Source organism: Protopterus annectens, chromosome 8.part1 (assembly GCF_019279795.1).
Source record: "Protopterus annectens isolate FY-2018-M chromosome 8.part1, PAN1.0, whole genome shotgun sequence".
Taxonomy (NCBI): domain Eukaryota; kingdom Metazoa; phylum Chordata; order Ceratodontiformes; family Protopteridae; genus Protopterus; species Protopterus annectens.
Window position 1 is genome coordinate 511,862,705 of NC_056742.1, and position 21,244 is coordinate 511,883,948.

Here is a 21,244-nt window from a genome sequence, read left to right on the forward strand (position 1 = left end):
ACTCATCTATTCTCAACTTACTCTTGCACACAAGCTTATTTTCAAACCCTTCCTCTGTCCATCCCTTTCCTCTGCCTTTAAAATGCACCTTCCCAACAGAGTACTCAGATCTAATAACCAAAACCTAATAGAATTGTACAAACCAACTCATCCCCCAGGTAAAAATCTCCTATCCTATGGTCTAGCACGTCTCTGGAACTCCTTACCTCCGTCCATTAGTACCACTTTCAACCACTTTATATTCAAAAAATCTCTTCACTGTCATCTACTAACCCAGTGGGAATGCTCCTGCACCCTCCCTATCCCAGTGGGAATGTTCCTGCACCCATCCATCATATCTACTATCCCAGTGGGAATGCTCCTGCACCCATCCGTCATATCTACTATCCCAGTGGGAATGCTCCTGCACCCTCCCTATCCCAGTGGGAATGCTCCTGCACCCTCCCTATCCCAGTGGGAATGCTCCTGCACCCATCCATCATAATCTACACTGGCTTTCTTTCTTTCTTTCCCCCTCCTTTCTGCGAACTTCCTTGTTTCTGCCTCTCCTAACTCACGCATTCCCCCTTGTACTTACTAAGCTAATTATAACAAATGTATTATTTTGTTTCCTATTTGCTAGCTTCCTAAGATATAATGGCTTCTCAGTTTTTCTATTGAAATGTTTCCTTTTCTAGTCTGTATCATCTGTAATGTTCGTCACCAGTATGTACTACCTGAAATGTTATGCTCTAAACTGTATAATTTGTAAATATTGTAATCTGATCTAAAACCTATTGTAACCTTGTTTCTGGAGCTTCATCTCCAGGAGTATCATCTGTAATGTTTGTCACCAGTATGTACTACCTGAAATGTTATGCTCTAAACTGTATAATTTGTAAATATTGTGATCTGATCTAAAACCTATTGCAACCTTGTTTCTGGAGCTTTTCTCCCCAGGACTCCATTGAAAACAGGTTCATCTTGGCCCAATGGACTATCCTGGTAAACCAACTGCAAATAAATAAATAAAGTATATATGCGTTAAGCCCTGTGGAATAACTTTTAAACAGATACACTCCTTTAAATACACAATATCCATATCTACAGTTTTCAGTTTAAACAATTTCTTTTAAAACTAATATATAGCATCTTTTAAATTATTGTATGGAAAAGTTTAATCTTTTTTATTATTACGAAACATAGCATTTGAATAAACACTATCTTTGTCCTTAAAATTATATTTCTGTTGTAATAAGTGGTCAAAGTCAGTACGTACTTTTGAATATGGTTTGGAGAACTGGTTAATCTATTATTACCATCGCCTTGTTTACCAGTGCTAGATTTACATGTGGCAATAGAAACATGTTTTCCCCTTAAACCATCATTGAAAATAGTCTTCTGACAAGATAATTTATCAACAGTACCTGTAATAGAGGTGTTCTGTACTTTGTCTGTATCCTCGGTACAAATAGTCTGTACTTCGGCACCAAAATACACAGCTCTGTTCTTTTTGTATCCAGCTCCTGAAAAACTTGATAAAGGAATTAAGGGGTGATAAAAAGATACATATTATGACCCCTGACAAAGGAGGGGGAATTGTAATATACAACTATGAAGATTACACTAATGTTATGCAATCTATTCTTTTTAGTGAGGACAAGTATTTACAGGTGTCCATAAATAAAATACACATTTCTTACCGAAGGATAGATAGTCTTTTAGAAGAATACATGTTGGAAAACAGAACAGATTTGGACACATACAATTTTTTGACTAATAAATATCCTAGAGTGCCTGCCATTTTTGGTATCCCCTAAATTGCATAAAAATGTCAACCATCTGCCTTTTAGACCCATAGTGGCAGGCAATGGGTCTAAAACACACAATTTGGCAGTGTTTATAGATAGGATGGTAGACATGTGGTGGATAGTGTTTCTCATTTAGTGAAAGATTCCTGAGATTTTTTAGCTAAAATTAATCCCGAGTTATGGTCCAAAGATATAGTCTTCCTTACGATTGATGTTCAAGACTTGTTTCCTAGTATACCCAAGGACGAAGGTTTAAAATACTTTGAAGAAGTTCTTTATTCTTGTTCTACTCTTAACCAGGATAGAATTAAGTTAGTTTGTGAGATCATGGCCCTTATTTTAGAACATAATTATGTATACTTTGAGGGACAATATTATCAACAAATAACAGGAGTAGCTATGGGCGTGACCTGTGCCCCTGTATATGCTAATCTGGTTATGTTGGGCTGGGAATTATAACGTTTTCAAAAGTAATTTTTATAATGATATTCATTCTTACAACAGATATCTGGATCAACATTTTATCCTGTGAAAGGGGGAAATAGAAAACATCCCAGGTTTATAGAGTATTTGAACAGTAGTACTAATTTTTTTTAAGTTTACTTGTTGCTTTGACCCTGTGGAAATGAATTACTTGGACACACTAATTATTAAGGACTCTAGTTGCTTTAGGTCCAGGGTTTTTTGGAAACACACTTTTTGTAATTTCTATTTACACTATGATAGTTACCATCCATTTTTTTCAGAAAAAGGGACTAGTTAAGGGACAGGCCATTAGAATATCAAGGATGACTTCACATCAGGAGGACCTGAAACAAGAATTTTGCATTTTGAAATCTATGTTCCTGGAACAAGGTTATCCAGTTGAGTTAGTTGTGAACACCCTTAAAGAAGTTTTGGATGGTAGGGGTGTAAAATATAAACCTTTACTAGGTAAGAAAGAGTAGAAACTACTGTTCCTAGTGTTATAGGTTCATAGGTAGGTACTAGGCTATTGGTCCTAGGGCCTATACTAGCCTAGCCAAAAAGGTACCCTCGCTTTCGCCAACCAAGAAAATTATTTTCCAGTGCTCCTGTCAAGCAGAACCACAGAAGAGATCCCCGGGGTGAATTTCTTATTACCCATCCAATCAATTAAAAATTATGGCCACCAATGGTGAGATCAATTCACGCAACTATACCCAGGCATGTGTTATACAATTTAGTCCTTGTTATAAAGGTATTAAAAATATTTTATACAAGAATTGGAATATATTCAAGGCTAATAATGACATTTACAAAATGGTAGGGGACAGACCAACTTTTTCAACCAAAGTCGGGAAAATTTTGAAAACTATACTGGAGGGCAATCAGTCTAGTACAGAAGACAACGGAGAAGTGGGAACTACAGCTTGTGGTAGATGTAATCAGTGCAAATTTATTTTACAAGAACCTTCTGTTACTTTATCCAACTATGTGAGTAGCAGTTTTATTTTAAAAAAGGGGTAATTGTGGTGCAAAAAAAAACAGTTTACCTTGCTAAGTGCAACACCTGTACAGCTTTTTATACAGGTAAAACTGAGAGGGCATTGAAATCTAGGATATATGAACATTCATATGATATAAAAACTAAAAAAGAAACTAATGCCCTCTATAGACATAGCAAGGTATGTGACAATTTTCATCATTTTAAATTTGGTATTGTAGATGAAGTACAGCTTAATTTAAGGGGGTGTGATTGGAAAAAATATATTAAATAAAAAAGGAATGATGTGGCAACTACAGTTTGCAGCTAATACACATCCAGGTCTTAATGATTTTGTTTCAATCACACCTGTATTGAAAGAAAAGGCAGCTAAAGTCTAACCATTCTTTTAACATAAAGATATTTTCACATTTTTACATTTCATATGCACAATATTCATAGCTTATTGGATGGATGGTAAAATTTGCTACATTTTTAACTCATGTTTATATATATATATATGTATGTTCCAAGTTTTATAAGCAAAAACTTTGTTTTTATATGCAATAACATTTTGTAACACTATTCTTGCTATTAAATGTTAGGAATTTAATTGGCATTGATTGACATATTATGTGTCCTATAAGGTTTGGCTGGATATTATTTAAATGGAGTGTGAATAATTCTAACCATTCTGATGAAGTTAATGTGTATTGATGAAAGCACTAAATGTTATGTGTTGTGGATTGTTCTAATTAAAGAATATTAAACTACGTTCCAGGGACCAGTGTCTTCATCTTGGTGCTATTTTTGCTTCTTACTATAGCTATCCGCAGGGTGACATAAGGGTTTGTACTTAACCTCCTGAGTTTGTCAACAACACCCAAGTGGGATATTTAGTCAAATGCCTTGGCCAGGTCAAGGTAGACATTGTGAACTATTTTGCCATCATCCATTGCTTTGGTGACCTTCTCAAAGAAGTCTACCAGGTTCAGTAGGCATGACTTGTCTTGACAAAACCAAACTTGAGTTGTGTCCAATGTCTGGAGGTTTACTATATCATTATTGATCATTTTCATGATATTCTTTCCATGGCTTTCCATATGAGACCAGTGGGATTTATGGGTCTGTAGTTTCCAGGGTCTGTAGAAGGCCCGCTTTTGTGCAGATGGATAACTGTTGCTGTTTTCCATTCATGAGCCATGAAGCCTGTTTGGAGGCTACAGTTAAATAGCAATTCCAGAGAGCCTGATAGGTCATGTTTCATGCTATTTAGAAGGCATCCAGCGATATTGTCTGGGTCGATTGAATTAGTGTTCTTGGCCTCAGAGAGAGCATTAAGGACCTGTTCCCCAGTGATAGCAGGGATAGTTATATTTGATGGTATTTCCTGAGGAATGATTGAGGGGGAGAGCAGGGTAAAGTTGGAGATGAATGTTTCAGCCAGTAGGTTTGCTATATCTTTATGTTGACCATAGGTGGCCCCATTTATGATGAGCTCTGCACACAATTGTCTATTATCTTTGAGGGTGTGGAGGAAGCTAAAGAATGCCTTGTGGTTGTCCTTGGCCAGGGAGGCCAAAATTACCTCAAATTTGGCTTTTGTAGACTTTTTGTCCTCTCAGTTGTTTGTTTAGTTTAAGAATGTCTTTATCCCGCTGGGTGCAGCACTTCCTAATTTTGGCCGTGATTTTCTTCCTCCTGTTATACAGCCTGTTGATTTTGTGATTCCAGCAGGGGGGCTTGTTTTTTGAGTTAGTTCTGTACTTCTTCTTAGTGGATGCAGATCCCTCTATGCTGCTATTAACATGCTTGTATAGGGTTTCTGTGAACAGTTCTGCACAGGCAGCAATGTTTACAGGATTTATGAGGTCTTGAAATTTTGCCAGGTTATCACTTAATAACAGGAAGTAGTTCCCGAATATTTCAAGGTTAGCTGGGGGGTCCAGGTTTTATTTTTACTTACAGGTCTGACCTTGCCAGATAAAACATTGCACTAGGGGGTGTTCAGCACTCTTCTATATTAGTGAGGACCAGATCCAGTATGGTTACAGTCCTGGTTGGTGTATTGACAATTTGGTCCAGGGAGTTTATGTTTACAAAGTCCAGGAATATCTGTGCCTGTACATTTGGTTTCATATAGGATTCCCATTTAATAGTGGGGTAATTAAAGTTGCTCATGACTACGGTATTTGTTTTGATGTTGTGTGTTTCTGATAAGTTTAAATACATGGTATGGGTTTCCTGGGATATAGAGGGTATTAGATTTTGTGCATGGTGATTTGAACATGGAGAAGCTCAAGTGCATTGTCCTGTTTGACCAGCCTTAAGGTATATTTATTTTTGATGTAAATTGAGGCACCTCCACCTTTAGATCCTGTCTGTGTAGTAGCTGGTCTAAATGTGTGGAAGGCATAATAACCTTACACTATTGGTATGATCTCCATGGCTTTACACCATGTCTCAGTGACTGCACAGATGTATGCATTCTCTAAGGTGCAGAGGGCTTCTAGGGAGTGGAGTTTTTTGTTTAGACTCTTAGCATTGAGCAGTAACACCATTAGATTTTCTTGGTTTTGATGTGCTATGTCAGAAGTACTTTCAGTTTGGCATTGCCTAAAAAAGGCACTATGAGGGAAGACACTGCTGTAGCTAATATTCAAAAGCCTAGAGGGGAAAGGTACAGACCATCCCTAGCAATACAGAGTGGTCTGTCAACCATCTCATTCCATGCTGACAAATATTGCACCCCCTTAGAATGAGACCAGAAAATAAGCCAATTATTAGTCATCTTTTGTTTGTAATGTGGCATCATCCTTGCAGAAGTTAAAATGTTCCTCAGTGCTAGGATCATAGCAGCCTGGGACACATATTCTGAGATCTCTATGATGTCTGTCTTCATATAGTCTAGGGAGGTACATCTCAGGTCATTTATACCCACAAGGACTACGACTGAGTCATACTGCTATTTGTGGTCCAATGACTTGAGTGCATGTGTACTGTGGCAGATCCTGGCCCCTGATAAGCAACTGACCTTGACTTTCCTCTTACTCATCCTGGGGACAGATATATTAGTGTGGCTCACAATGGCCTCTCCAATGACCAGAATGTTGGATTGTGTGGTGGCTTGCCTTATGGGCTTAGACGTAGAGGATCCATGAGATGTGGTTGTATGTGTTAATTTGGGTGTTGTTTTGAAAGAGTGTATTCGGGGTTGTTGAGGGTATTTGTTATGTGTACATAATCTAAGAGGTCTTTGGGATGTAGTAAGGATACATTTAGGTGCCTCAGCATATGTGGGTCTATATTTTTGCTTTGAATTGTGCGTGATGGGTGCAGCATGTGTACTACTGACAAAATTATTGACTTTAGGAGTAATTTTATGTGAGAGCTTTGCCTCCAGTGACGTTGTGTAAATACATCTCTCACATACCATGTTCTTGTTAAAAATAATAAGAAATAACATTAAACAACTCAACAACCTCTATGACCACATTATTTAACCAAAATTATAGAAAATCCATCAGAAGATGAAAGTACATAATTTACACTTACAGGTATTTAACAAATAACCATGTCTACTAAGCCTTGAGGCAATATGTAGCACATAAATATTTATTGATGTAGAAGTTCTCATACAAAGAAGTGATAAAACTAATTTTACCATCATCAGTTTTCTTACAGTTGCATTGTCTGCTAGATGGGGGGGAGCATAAAAGCCACATGCTAATAACAACTTTGCTTGATACAGAGCCCTGCAGAATTCCTATAGTCAGTAAGACCCGTTCAGACCCATAATAACGAACTCACAAGGAGAGCCCTAGGTTTCTCATGGTAATGTCAAAACAGGTGTCTAGTCAAAAACAGGATTCTCAGCAACAGGGACCTAGAGATGACAATTACTGAGGTAAAAGTAAAGGAGACAAAAGCAAAAAAGTCACTGGCATGAGTTGGCTTTTATTGGTGAAGGATTAGGGGAAGAAGAAACACTGACACCTGTGTTTATAGGTGAACAATATATAACTTCAACTCCACAATGGTCTACTCATGAAAATGCTAGTCCAGACTTGACAGATTTGCAGATAAGTAATGAGAATTTTAAGAAAGCATAACAGAAAAATGAAAATATAGGCAGAATAGAAGGAAAACAGATGAGCAGATGGTCCCATCTCCGACCCCTAGTTTAAATTCAGGAATCCTTTGCTTTACAGGGTGAAACAATGTATAAGGAAGAAATACTGCACTGACTGTTAGTTCTGAAGCCTTTTACAGGATTTATGATGAATCTCGCACAGATACACACACACACACACACACACACACACACACACACACACACACACACACGTGCGTATGCATGCATATCTATATCTATATATATGTATATACTATTTATATTCTGGTTGCATACTCAGGGAGGAACAAAACCAAATCTAGAAATTTAGCAAAGTTTTATTTGCCAGGCTTAATGAAAGACATTCAAAACTTCTAGGCAGCTTGCCCAGAATGTTAGAAGACGACACCACATCCCGGGTTCAGAAGTATCTACGCTATTGTCGAAATCTCATTTGAGCAGTTAGCCATGGGTCTTGTAGGGACATTGGTAAAATCTGGGAATGGCTACCAATACGTTCTAATGATTATTATCTATGTCATTCATTTTCCTAAAGCAGTACCACTTTAAAAAGCCAATAGCAAAATAAGCAAGCAATAATGCTTGACAGGGTGTGTGTTAATGTGTAATTACTGCCCATCCAGGGGTGTTGTGAGGCTTGACACCACAGCTGGAGGGCCTCTACAACCCTGGAAGGGCATTAATTACACATTGACACACACCCTGGAGAGCATTATTGAGCTTAAAGAATGGGCTCTCTGTAAAATGTTGTATTTTACTTACTTATGTATTTTTTTAAGTACTATTTTATTTTTTTAATATATTTTTGATGTAAAATAGTTCCACCACCTAATGTTTCATACTTGTTATAGTAAATGTTAATGGTGCTGGAGGAAGCATTTTTACATCAACCATATATAAAAATAATAACACACACACAGACACACACACACACACACACACACACACACACACACACACACACACACACACACACACACACACACACACACACACACACACAGTCTCATCTGCTGTCATACACACATTCACTCACACAAGATCAGTCTCACTGTCTCATCTCTCTCTCACACACTGTCCCCTCTGCTTACATACATGCATTTACTCACACATCAGTCTTGCTTTCTCTCTCACTCTTTGGATCTCTCTGTGTCTCCCTCCCTCCCTCTCTTTCACAGTCTCTCTGATTTCATGCATACATTCACGCACACATGCAGGCAAACAAGCACACACTTTTCTGTTTTGCTAGATCGATGTCTGTCTCTCAAAATCACTGCTTAGCGAGTGTAAAATAATGGCTCGCTCGCTCTTACTTTCAATGACATGTACACATACACTCAAACACTCACATACACTCAAACACACACACACACACACACGCACACACACACACACACACACACACACACACACACACACACACACACACACACACACACACACACACACACACACACACACACACCTTTTTCTTAGTTGTCTTCTTTATTTTTCTATATTTTACACTCTCTAAACAGCAAAAGTGCTGTTTAGCGAGGGTAAAATAATGGCGGCCATTCATTTTTTCAGTCCAAGCTCCATGGCGGATTGATATGTTGCCGTGAAGCAGTGGACTTGTTCTTCTCAGTGGGCATTAGTTGTACACTAATATCTTGCTGGAGAATGCTTGTTCTCCAGTCAGGGTATTGATGTATGGCTTGTCCATTGTCTAACTGGTGTTACTTTTTTCCAGTGTAGGGATCCCCAAGAAAATATTTAGGGTCCAGGAAACTCCATTTGTATCCAGGTAATGCACCAACATTGTCAAAGACCTAAAGTAAAACAGTTAAGAACTTCAATGTACTTAGTTAAACTAATTGCTTATTGTAGTGCTTTTATAAAACTCTGCAGTTTATGTTGAAGAAAGCCCTATAACAAGATAGTAACACCTGGGATCATTACTTCCCTATCACATTTTGTGCTGTAAGAGAAGTCCCCAGCCTTCAACTGGATTTATTCCATTTGAGTTACTGTGTGATAGATATCCCCAAAGCTTGCTGGCCATAGCAAAGGAGACTTGGGAGGCAGAGGAAAAATGCATTCATAAGTGAGAAAGAGATACTTCACACAACCTTACAAGACTGGTTAAAAATGATGTTATTTATTTATTTATTTATTTATTTCCAGTTTGATAACTGGGGAGGTCCACTGGGCTCAGAGGGCCCATTTTCAGTGGAGGCCCGGGGAGAAAAGCTCCACATTCAAAACAGTTTCACAGATAAAACAATTAAAACAAGCAAGCAATGAAAATTATACATAACAATTAAACAGGAAAAAGCTCCACATTAAAAACAATTACACAGATAAACAATTAAACAAGCAAGCAATGAATTTATACAACAACAAATAAACAGGTAAGCAAGGAATAACACACTGGTACAAATTGCTTAGAAAAGACAGGTATAGGAAAAGAAGAAGAGCTAGAGGAGGATTCCCTTTCAATTCAATGTCAAAGGGTTGAACAGTAGGAAGAGTTATTTGCAGAGAGAGGAGAGGGTACAAATATACAGCATTTATAAAGAGTGTATATAGAGGGGAATTTGGTATTAGAAAGAAGCTGAGGGTGGGGAGAAGTGAACAGCAGGAAGTAGAGGGGTTTTGATGAGGTCAGGTCTGGAAGACAATTAGTGGGATTTAGGTCGGAAGAATACAATTACATTTCCATTTTAGAGAAAGGTGGGTGTGGAGTAGGGATTTGCAGTGTTCAGAGTCTGTAGTGTTTCTTATCAGGGGAGGGAGAGAGTTTCACTTTTTTGCTATAGAATAAGAAAGGAGAGATTGGCCTGGGGGTCGTTTAGGTTTGTGTACTGAAAGTAGATTTTGGTGGGCTGATCTTAGGGGTCTGAGTGGTGTGTAGGCAGGCAAGATATGAGTTAGAGCAGGGCAAGCAGTGGGTTTAAAGATTAATTTGTGGGCAGTAGTTAGTTGAAGAAAGTCAAGATGATTAGGAAGTTCTAACCACTGAAGGCTGCAGAGAGGGGTGCAATGGTGGGTGGAGTGAGAGGATTTAGTGGCAAATTTGGCGATTTTGTTGTAGCAAATTTCTAGTTTAGAGGAGGTGGAAGCTGAGAGGTTGGTTAGGAGTGGAGCACCATATAATAGAGATGGGAGAAGGTAGGTGGAGGCGAGGGTTTGTCTTGTAGCTGTGGAGAGAAAGTGTGCATTTCTGTATAGCATACCGAGCTTCTGATGTGTTTTTTTAATATTTAGTTGTACACGAGTATTGAATTTCAGGTGGTCATCAATGGTAACCCCAAAAAGTTTGGCAAAAGGAACTACTTCAACAGAAGAGTGGGGATGGTGGTGATCTTAAAAGATTGCTTGTCAAGGGGGGGGGGGCTTTAGTAGGGGAAAAGAGAATGATTTTAGATTTGGTGGCATTAAGGGAGAGATGGTTTTGTAGCATCCAGTTCTCAGTAGTTGAGAAGGCCAGCTGGGTTTTGGTCTGGAGCTCATGAACGCTAAGGGCAGAGCAGATTAGAGTGGAGTCGTCAGCATATTGCACTATTTCAGGGTTTGGAATAGCTGAGTGAAAATTATTGATGAATACATTGAAAAGCATAGGTCCGAGTATAGAACCTTGGGGCACTCCGGTAGGGGTAGGTAGAAAGGTTGAGGTACCAGTTTGCCATTTCACAGCTTGGGATCTGTTAGAGAGATAACTTTTGAACCATGAGAGTGATTCTAGGGAGAGATTGTGGTTGGAGAGATGATTGAGCAGGTGTGTATGGGATATAGTGTCAAATGCCTTGGATAGGTCAAGAAGGACAGTGGAGACAATTTCACCGGAGTCGCGTGCATGATTAACAATGTCTAAGAAGGAGATGAGAGCAGTTATAGTACTGTGGCCAGGATGGAAGCTGTGTTGAGTATGAGAGAGGAGCTGGTTATTGAGGAGGTGAGACATGAGTTGTAGGTGGATACATTTTTCAAGAGCTTTGGAAATTGGGGAAAGAATGGCTATTGGGCGAAAATTAGATATGGAATTATTTTTGCCCCCTTTATGTAGGGGTAAGATGTAGGCGGCTCACCATAATTTGGGAACATAAGATTCCTGGATAGATCTATTGATGAGAATGCTGATGGGGATGGCAATCCCGTCTGCAGCAAGCTTGAGATAGAGTGATGGAATATTGCCGGGGGCACTGGAGCATGGCTTAAATTTGGAAAGAAGCTTTTTGATACAGGAGGTAGAGACAGGTTTTAGATAGAAAGTGGGAGGAGGATTAGGAGTGTGAGAGTGGAGAGAGGAGAAGGAAGTGGAATGAGGGGTGTGGGAGGGTAAGCAGTTGGGGAAGGTCTTTGTGAGTTCGACTATGGAGTTAGTAAAGAAGGAGTCGAAAAGAGTTGCAATTTCTGTGTCTGTTTTATTGTTGTCGGGACAGGGATTGGATTTACAACCTGGGTGCAGATGAGAGTTGATGGAGTTCCAGAACTGTTTTGGATTTTTGGAGTGGGTAGATTGTAGTTTGGTGTAGTAAGATTTTTTATCGTTTGAGATAAGCTTTTTGGTTAGATTGCAGAGTTGCTTATATTGAAGGAGGGTAGCAGGGAGTTTATTTCTGTTGTAGAGTTTCCAAATTTTGTCTCTTTGTAGCATATGTGATTTTGTGTCCTTTGATAGCCATGGGGCAGAGTTGTATTTTATGCGTTTTGTTCGAGGTGGGGCTTGGGAGTTTAGGATTTTGAGGAAGGTAGTACTGAAGACTTCTACGGCTTGATCTAGTGGAAGTGTTTTTAGGGTATCCCAATTTGTTAGCTTAAGGGTTTTGGAAAATATAGAAGAGTTAAAGTTAGTGGGGTTGCGGGTATGGGCATATTGGTGTTGGAGAGGGGAGTGTTGGGCAGCTCGGTGAATGAAGGCTGGGATATGGTCAGACATTGTGTGTGGTAGTATACCAGAGTCTGAGATTTTATTAGGGTGGGAGACTAAGATCCAGTCCAGGATGGATCCTGGGGGGTTATTTTTGTTGGGTCTGGTAATGTCGTTTATTACTTGGATAAAATTACATAGGTTGATAGATAGAGTGGGATTACTGTTATTAATTTTATTCCAGTCAATGTTGACATCACCTAGAATATAAGTCTCTAGTTTAATGTTAGTTGAGGCCCATGAGAGAATGTTTTCTAGGGTGGAAGTGTTGTCCCCAGGGGGAATATAGATGGCCATAGTACAGACATGTTTATAGTTATTCAGTTTGAGGATTCCTATGACTAGTTTACCATTGCTGAACTGAGGAATGGGATGCTGGAAAGGACAGAGGTTCAGTAGACTATTATAGATTAAGGCTACTCCACCTCCTTTTTTGTTTAGTCGGTCAAATCTAAGAGCTTGATAGCCAGGGGGTATGATTTCAGAGTTAGTAATGTGGGGTTTTAGCCATGTTTCTGAGACTGCTGCTATATCTGGTTTAGTATGATTTAACCAAGCATGAAAGTTTGTAATTTTGTTTTTTAGACTCTGAGCATTAATGGTAATGAGGTTAAGGTATTTGTGGCTGGTTCTATTTGATGAGGGAGGGGGAGAGAGATTATTACTAGTTGTGGGTCCAGGGTTGGGATGTATGTCTCCTGCTAGAGCAAGCCAAGTAGAAGGGGAGTAGACGAGAACCTTTGGATTGTGATATACAGAGGGAGAAGCAGTTTTGGTTTGGTTTCAGGAGGCTTTAGAGAAATGGGGAAGAGTTTTAGTCTAAAATAGTGAAGAGGGTTGGGTTGGAATAGGGAGGGGGCTATGTAGTAAAAGTGGAGGGCCATTGGGTAGGGTTGGGAGAGAGTAGAGGAGGAGGGGAGGGGAAAGGAGGGTGGTAGCATGGAAGAGGAATAGGAGGTTGCATTATAGATAGTAATGAGGAGTATAATGCATATAGGTGAAGTGAGAGATGTTTGTTGAAGTGGAAAAGCCATGCTAAATTAGAGTAGAGTAAGTTGCAGAAGAGAAAATAGGATAGTAGGAGAGAGATTAGACAGAAAGGAAGAGGAGTGTGGCTGAGATTACAGGTTGAAGATAGAGGGGAAGGGTTGGGGTTACAAACTGAATGGAAGCTGGGAGGGGAGGGGTATAGGTTGTGATTGGCTATGGGAAAGGGAAGGAGATTCAAGGTGGGGGATAAGGTAAGAGCAGTGGGAGTGGGAATTGGGGGTAGGGTAGGGGAGCGGAGTGAGCCCATAGGGCGAACGGAGCAGGTAGAGCCACTGAAGGAGTGAGCCTAGAAAAACAATCAGTGGATCACTGGTTGGAAAGGTAAGTCTGAGAGGGATGGTAGGGGGTAGGAGCCTAGGTGGTAGGGATAGAGGGCAGGGTAGAAAAAGTGAAGTAGAGTACAGGTAGAAGAAAGATAGAGGGGCTGCTGTTCTACACGTAGTGAAAACTGCAAGCCTAAGACAGTGGGATAAGTCTGAGGGAAGGGTGCCACCTAGTGGACAAGGATATATAGTGAGCAATAGCTTCTTAAGGAGAGAACAGGTCTAGGAAATATGATGGGAATAATGTTAAGTTAAACAGGGGGCATTAGAGGAGAAGTTTTGCAAGTTGTAGAATAGACAGGCTTTGGCTGGTGGTCAGGCTGCTGGTCGTCCTAGCTATGGAGTGTACAGAGAACTTGGAGTATTTGAGCAAATTGAAATTTTGTACAAACTGCAGTCTAAAAATGCATAGTATCTTTTCTTAGAGGGACTGATACAGTTTAAAAACACATACTTCCTTTGTTGGGGAGATTGATGCACAGGGAGTAGAAATTAGTTCAAGTCCTCAGTTAAGGGAAGGACCTTAATTGAAAGGTGAGTTTAGGTTGATGGTCAGCGATGAATAGGACAATATTCCACAGGAGGACAATCTGAGCAGGTAGGACAGCTGGGAAATATAACTGGAGAGAGAAACAAGAGGAAAATTAAACAGAAAGTTTAAGGCAAGTTAGGTAGTAAGACTAGGTAGTGAGACATATAATCACCTAGGCAAATTGGTTGCTATTCTACATATGCAAAACTAACAAAACTAGAAGAGGAAAACAGACATTCCCAGTTGTGGAGTCAGATAGGCATTCAGTACAATCAGAGTAATGTCGCACATCTACAACAAATATTACTCAGAGTATGTGCAGAAACAATTTGCAGTTTTCAATGATAAGGTAAGGTAATGTTGCTCAAAAGCAGGCAATAAGCAGCATGAATGCAGGCAGGAAGACACAGGCACTAAACAAACAATGCTTATTTGGTATAGATGAAACTTACAACTGTTGTATTGTGCATGAGAACATTATAAATCAGAAAGTACCTTTAAACAGCAGATATGTACATATAAAGCAAGTTCCACAAGTCAGTATAACCAAGACGCTATATTAGCGAGGTATTGTCAGAAAAAAAAAAAGAAAGCAACAATACATTTTCAAATGTATTCCTTTAAAGGTTTCAATGCAGTTCACTTAGGAGAAACCACTATGAAAGAAGAGGATAGGGCTGGACTACAGCCACGCTGTTTAGGTATGGCGTTTACGGATTAACGCCAAGCATTTACACAGTACAATTCAATACAATTTACTTGAAATGAAACCACTATGCAAAGGACAGTGCAGGAATACAGCCAGGCTATTTAAAAATGGTATTTACAGTGTAACGCTGAGCATTTACACAACAAGGAATGGCAGCGGAACCACTATCTGTGAATAGTATATACCATTCTATGTGCAGGAGAGCGGTCACAGGTAGTCGTTGACAATGCTAATTCCCAATTCCTCACGGTAAAAGAAGTTGCATCCAAGGGCAGGAAATATGTTTGTTCTAGCACATGACCAGGTTTATTGTTTTAACATATAAGAGAAATATCATAACAATTTTATACAAGTAATTAAAAATAGGTATTATTATAATATTCAACAAAACAACTAAAGTATTTACAAAGACATCCACTACAATCAGATCAATTAATTAAACTAAAATACCATGCTATTGAAATTAAAATTTTTTTAACAAATTTTGTAAATTATCCCATACAATAAAATAAGATGTTTTTCTATTTGTTCTAGTCCTAATTGTGTTTATTTCCATATGGCACACTATATTCATAACATTTTTAAATTCATTGAACGGAGGTGTATCTGAAATCCAATTTCTAGTTATTATTTTCCTAGCCACTGCTAGAATAGACCATAACAAGGGAAGCTTAACCTTTTTAACACTTTGAGGTACATGTGTGTTGAATAATATAAGAGATTTAGAAATAATGAAATTATCTGTGAAAGAGCCTGCAAAAATTCATTAATTGACTTCCAGTATTCTTTCAATTTTATACAGTCATAAAACATATGAGCCCAGTCAGCATTAATTTCTACATTACATCTCTTACATAGATTATCTTTATTATTTATTTTATTCATCATCAAAGGTGTATAAAAGATCTATGTAAAAATTTCCATGTATAAAGTCTCCAGACAATGGAAGACGTAGTTCTATAAGCAGATTCCAATATATATTGTTTATCTTGTTGATTTGGTGGGTCCCCATTAATAGAAGTGAAATAATTCCAGTATGAATCTACACTGTAAAAAGTTTCTTGTCTGATAACTTTATGTATGTATGAAAGTTTACCTTTATCAGAAACTTTATGTTGTAAATTTAATATCAAGTAATCAATCAGTGTTGGAATAGAGTCTTTAACAGTTATAGACATTAAATCTATTTTATTAATGAGATGTTGTCTAAAGGTCTGAACCTCTAACCAGCAAGTTTCTCTTAGATCAAATTCTTGTTTTAAGAAATCTAGATTTTTAACTTTATTATCAGATATCAACTGATACCAGTACATTAGATCATTATCTATAGCTAAATGAGTTCCTTCAGAAGTAGATGACAAAAGCATACCCTGAGTATACATTACAGGAAATACAATAAAATTCCATTCCCTATACTTAGGGTGCATGAATATAAAGTTACGATAACTAATAATAATATTTAATGGGTAACAAACCATATGTTTAGGTGTAATAGGTGAAGTACAAAATTCCTTTAGTAACCATAACATGGAGTTATTTACAATCATATTTTTATGTGTTAAGGAGATTTTCATGAAGTGTATACTAATTAGCTCCCAATAATCTTTCCATTTTGTGACATATGACTGATCTATTAATAAAGTAATAACTTTTACAATAGAAGAGATAGTATATAAATTAAAGTCTGGAAAAGAAATACCCCTTGAGACCAGCTATTAGTATGTTTCTTTAATGCAATCCTAGGTCTATTAGGTGCCCATAAGAAATTTAACATTAGTGTGTTCAGTTTCTTGATAATTATTTTTGTAGGTGGAAGTATTATTGATTGTATTAAGTATAAAATCTTGGGGAATATTATCATTTTAATAATTGTAAGTCTCTCCTCCATAGTAAAAACATATTATTCCAGGTATTAAAAGATTTTGTATATTAAGAAAACAGGTATTATAATTATTATATATAATAGATTTAATATCTTTAGATAGTATTATACCTAAATAAGTTATCTGACCTGAATTGGGTACATATTTAGTAAAATCACTAATGAGAATATTTTTCGTGTATATATAGGTAGTATTTTAGTTTTTCTTCATTGAATATTAAACCAGAAATACTTTTAAAATTCATCATGTTATCAAATAGAGACTGTATAGAAGAATTAGATCCTGCTGATGTAATTAGAACATCATCTGCAAAAAGTTGAATTTTGGATGTTGTATTTTCATCTATTTCAAAACCCTCTATGTCAGTACTGTTTCTGATCAAATTAGCCCAAGGCTCCATTACTAAAGTGAATAATAGTGGAGAAAGTGGACATCCTTGTTTTGTACCTTTAAGAATGGGTATTTTTTGTGAAACATATGCTCCTACCTTAATATAAGCCAACGTTCCTTTGTATAAATGTTCAATTAGATTTACAAATGCATCCGAGAAGTTTGTGCACTTCATTAAGGTAAACAGATAGTCCCAACTATTGAATTTATTTTTGAGTGTTTAATTCAACAAAACAATAGTAGTAGTGGTGGCACCTCTAACCAATTGAGTGTAAAAAGCATTGGAACCTTTAAAAATATCGCCTTAGCAGCAATAAAGTAGTAATGGCACCTTTACTAGCTATCAGCGATAGCGTGTTTCCATTCCACGTGCAGGAGCACGGATAGAGGTAGCCGTTATCAGCAAGTATTGCACAAGTTCACTTAATGCTGCAGACAGAAGCTCCTTTAAGAGGAAAGCTATAAGCTTTCACGCACAATTAGGAGGTACGATTCAAACAAAATGTAAATAGCAATGAACAGAATCAGGAATGCCCACCTTATTTAAAGTGTGGACTCCGACGCCAGGGATGCACAGCAGACGAGAGGTAGACCAGGGGTAAAGATGGCGTCACCTGGGACAATGATTTCCCAATAATGAATGAACACATGCAAATGGCATAAGTGATGTAACAGTGGTATATAATAGAAAAGCCAGACTTAAAGAGGTTAAAACATGGGAACATGGGGCAAGCATAAGGCCTAGTCCCATCTGCTGAAAATAAGTTCCTAACAAAATGGCAGAGTTCCTTTGAGATGGTAGAGAAAATGAACTAAGTGAGCTAAAAATAAGGCAGACTGTGCTGACAGGCATGCTAAGTGTTGGAACGTCACTAGTCAGCTGACACCAGTAGTCTGGCGTCATGGAATTCTATTCCCACTGTTCAAATGGGTGGTTTTTCTTCTAAAGACCAGAAATAAGAAGCGAGAGCTTTAACTGAGAAATAAAGAAGTACTTTTCTTTGCTTCCTACTTGAAGTGATTTAAATGAGCATCATGATGTAATTATAACCCATAAAGGATCCCAGTGTTGCAGGAAAATTAATAAGAGAAAAGTGATTTTGTAATGACTTCTGGGAACCGACTAATATACATAGATTTGACACTTATCCTATACTCATAGTGGACGAGTGCATAGAAAAGCTAGAGAAAGAAAGGTTTTTGACCATTCTAGATTCAGCAAGGTAGGACTGGTGAATTCCATTCCCTCCTGAAGCTAAAGAGAAGACAATTTACCTCCCATAAAGTTCTTTTCCATAATACTGTTTTATACTCTGGACTTCACAGAGCTCATGCCACTTTTCAAATACTAGTGATAAAGTTCTGAAGCTTCCCTCTGTGTACTCATTTGGATGCCTTGATAACGCAATAATTTATTTAGAAAATCAGGAATCATGTTTTGCCAAAGTACAAGCTGTGATGGACTATTTTAAGACGGGTACAACTTACAGTTAGTTCTGCAGAAAGTAAGGCTTGCATGACATCAGACAGGGAGGTTGGATATGTGATTGTGAGAGGGTTAATTAGTCCTGAAAGATACAAACTGAAAGATGTCAAGATTTGGCCTATACCTGTATCAAACATCAGCTGAGAGTATTCTTACCACTAACAGGTTGTTATAATAAATTCTTACTCAGCTTTCGTATTAAAGTTGTCCTTGCTAGGCCTTACAAAATGTAAGGCTTCTAACTAGATAATGTGGACCATATTAGCAGATGAGACTGAAAATGATTTTATGTTCAGAGCCAGTTAGCAGAAGTAAATAAAGTCCAATGTGACAATAATTATTGAGTACACATTGCTAATACTAAGCAATGCAGGTATAAATGTATAACATGTTAATAATCAACAATAATTTACTGTATGCTTTCTAATTTTGCATATTCCATCAGAAACTGCAGGACATTCAATAAAATGTTTGCTTTTTGTCAGTGATATGGCATATGATATAATGCATTTCAGATACAGGTGTATAATACATATGTAAGTAAATTATTGTATGCTTTGAACTTTTGCAGATTCCGTCTTAATCTGCAGGACAGTTGGAACAATAATTTTTCCTCATGATGCAGCTTAAATTGCCACATCACCAGCTTCTCAGCAACTGTTTATCTAAAACCTATAGTTGGGAGTGGAACATCTTGGGGGACACATGTAATGCAAACACTCTGAAGAATGGGAGAGACAGGACAGTAGAAACTGGATAAGGGTAAAGAAGAGGGACACACATGATAGAAGAAGGGAAAGGAAGGTGATATGGAGAGTCATAGAGGCATATGGGTGTTTTTTGTGTGAAAACAGTCGTCTTTATAGTATTTTTTAAGAAAATAATGATTAGTGAGTTGTTGGAAAATGGAAGAAAAAAGGCGGATAAGAAACATATAACAGACAGAACACCACAAAACAGGTAGTTACCACCCAAAAGGGGCAAGATGTGGGACACAGAGAGGTCACACAAAAGTAACAAAACAGGGTAGGGATACAGCCTAAACATGGACCACCATGCAAAAATAATTAAAGTAATGCATTAATGAACACAACAACATTACTGTGATGTTGTCTACTTTTACCACCTTGCAAGAGGATTGGGAATGACTGTATACATGGGACAGAGAGCAATACCCAGACAAAAAGTGTAACACAGCACAGACACACATACATCTGTAACCATGCACTCAGTTGGCAGTTGTAAACATGCATGCAACCTGCATAGCAAGCTGCAGGTCACAGAAATACATACACAAATGTAGGACGAAAAAACAGAGATCAGGATTGAAACACACATCACGAGTACTGAGGCAAATATCTGTCCACTAATCCAAACAGAAGTCTTGGACGTCATGAGAGAAATGGCTATATTACTATCAAGTGAGCAGCAAAATGTTACTGTAACTTATAAGATGCTTCACATCCTAGGTAATGTAGACATCACAATATTGCCACTGTAAAGACAGAGGGCAAGTTTGTCATTAGTGAATAGCTGACATGCATGAAACATATACAACATGGTCATTCATGATACGCTGCAATCACATGTTCTACCATAGCATACACAATGGCATCTCTCTGTGTATTATTTTCATGGTGATATGAACACAAACTGGCCAGAGCACTGTAGCACAGCATCACAGATGTGATAACTTGTGTATAGCACCACAAAATTAGGACTATGTATATTGTTACCCCAGTGCAGAAAACAACATGTGGAGTTTGCACATGCCAGCATTGTGCTTGTGTGGTGTACACCAGTGTCAGCTACAAATGGACATGTGTGGTGTACACCAGTGTCAGCTACAAATGGGCATGCAAACTGCCCCAGCAGCACAGCATTGTCACAGGTTCATCATGTAACTGTCTCAAAGATGTACAGTCACACGTAACAGAATAATAGACATATTCCATATATACATGCATCATATGGGCAACAAAGTCTATGTGGAATAACAGCGTTCATGTACAGACCCCTCATAAAATGTACAACTGCCATTGGGAAGTATTAAATAAACATTACTGCGATGTCTGCAGCAAAGCATCACATTCGCATGTGTTCAGTAATGCAGCGAGTGGTCAAAGCACTGTAGACAATCAACATAATCGTGGCATCTATACTGCAGAAAATGGTAAATGCACGTGACATGTAAATGTGACTACACGCAAGGCATATGTTTGTGCAAAGCAGCAACATAAACAGTGCCCAGAACATAGATGCCTTCAAAAATGAGAAATGATGCTAATGCATATTTATGTACTATCATGCACATGCATTAAATCATATGCCATAACTGCAAAACAGATGCAACAGCATCATGCATGAATGGGAAGGGAAATTAGGAATGCATGTACAGAAACTTTGTGATCTGCCACAGTGAGGATTAGTATACATGCATGGCACACATATCAGACAATGGAATTAGAAGGATATGCTATCACTGTGTCTCATGCAGTAAAGTTATACTGATATGTGTTCATAAATGTAAATACCTGCAATCTAACCTACACACAAAATGCACAAATATCTGGAAAGATTTCAGAATATT